We start from the raw sequence: 1,923 nt of genomic DNA on the forward strand, positions 1-1,923 counted from the left end.
TTTTTCTTTTCTTTGTATATCACCTAGGATTACTTTTTTTTAAGCTTACCAGAACAACACAGAGGAAGAACCCATCTTTTCTTTCTTCTGAATACATAGAAAACAAAAATTGCTGTCAATAGGAAAAACATGAGTGATCGAAAGACCCTGGGGAATTTCAAAGACATTTTCCCCTTCTGTACTTCCACAGACTTTTTTTTTTTTTTTTCCTCCTATTTTTCTTCCCCTTTTCCTGACATCTTTGTGTTCTTCAGTTCCCACCTAAGGGAATGAGATCTCCAAATCCATTTGTTTCTGTCAGGCAACTCTGTAAGCACATAGAGGTGAACAGTCTGGACAGAAAACACAGCCGAATATATTTATTAAATATACTTGGGTTTAGGAGTAACATTTAGCAAATAGAGGTACTTACTCCATAAGTGTACTTTGGCAGGAGCATCATACACTCACTGGCTGCAAAAATCAGCTTTCTGAAAGGAAAACATTTGAGAATTTTCAAGGAAGAAGAAAATAGTATGAAATTACTAAAGCACACACTGTCAAATCTATGCAGTAAGTACTGGCTAATGCCACTCTGAAGTTGTTGGTTTTTGGCATCTAATCATGTAGAGGATAGTCTGGTTCTTACACAGTGAGGGGATAGAACAGGCAATTCAGAAGACTGAATTTAAATGCCTGGTGTGGAAACAAATACAGAAACTACTACAATCAAAGTCCAAAACAAGCACAAAATATAACACACACCATACAATTAAACACACAAGGCCCTGCACAGGCAAACAGTGAGCAACTGCACTTATAACACCACCTCTCACCAAACCTTGTTAACAACTACAGATCTGCCTCAGTGTGGAGGATTGAAAGAACGGTTAGCAGACACCTGGTTCAACAGCTGAGGCCAATCGAGCGCTGACCTAAAAACAGTGAGTTCGCCATCTTACTCCCTCATAAACAATGAGAAGTCAAGTGCTCCTTGAGGTTTTCTCTGTGTCAGTTGAGTGTGAGACAGAATTGCTCTTTGAGCATGGTGTCTCCTGAAGTTGCATCTTGTAGAGTTTCCTTGCAGCATGATGTAATGATGCCTTGCTGAATATGATCCTCAGTAAGTGACTTAGTTTTAGCTTAAAGATTTCTATTTGACTGTACACGTATAACCTTTTAGGTATAAGCTGTTGACTAAGTCTGGGACTAAGAGTGGATCAGAACTAAGTAATACAGGTCAGATCAAAGAAAAAAACATAACTTTATTTTCATTTATTGATAACAAAAATAATTATGCATCAGCACTGGTTGTGAGAGTGATCAGTTCTGTATTCCTGATTATAGCAGAAGGTGCAACTTCTTGGTTTCATTGCAGTCTTATGCAAAGCAAGATAATATTTGACCTAATTGCAGCCTTTCAGTGCCTAAATGGAGCCTATAAACAGGAGAGGAGTTAACTGTTTGAAAGGGTAGACAACAGCAGGACAAGGGGACGTAGTTTTAGGTTGAAGAGGGAAGATTTTAGGTTGGATTTCAGGGGGCAACTCTTTACAGTGAGATTAGTGAGGCGCTGGTACAGGCTGCCCAGAGAGGTTGTGGATGCCCTGTCCCTGGAGGTGTTCAAGGTGAGATTGGATGGGGCCCTGGGCAGCCTGGTCTGGTATTAAATGGGGAGGCTGGTAGCCCTGCATGTGGCAGGGGGTTGGAGATTCATGATCCTTGAAGTCCCTTCCAACCCTGGCCATTCTGTGATCCTGTGAAATCAGTCCTGGTCAGTTCTGTAATCTGCAGGGGTGAAGATTCCACAAAGGCTCCATTTGCAGCAGTCTACTGTCTGAAAAGAAAATATTTTTTCCTTAAATCCATCACAGTTTTTCATATTGCATCTCAAGCATTATAGGCCTTGAACTTTACTGAAGCCACAGCTGCAAACCTCTCATA

At 40.6% G+C, this 1,923-nt stretch overlaps 1 long non-coding RNA gene across 1 annotated transcript; it reads right to left on the reverse strand.

Moving 5' to 3' along the window:
- Nucleotides 1-232: 232 nt before the first annotated feature.
- LOC125692088 (uncharacterized) lies at nt 233-808 on the reverse strand. The gene is made up of 3 exons (XR_007376446.1): nt 745-808; nt 413-470; nt 233-332 (listed from the first exon to the last, which is right to left on the reverse strand). It is a non-coding gene; the product is annotated as an uncharacterized LOC125692088 (long non-coding RNA).
- Between the last annotated feature and the right edge of the window lie 1,115 nt (nt 809-1,923).

Source organism: Lagopus muta, chromosome 4 (assembly GCF_023343835.1).
Source record: "Lagopus muta isolate bLagMut1 chromosome 4, bLagMut1 primary, whole genome shotgun sequence".
NCBI lineage: Eukaryota > Metazoa > Chordata > Aves > Galliformes > Phasianidae > Lagopus > Lagopus muta.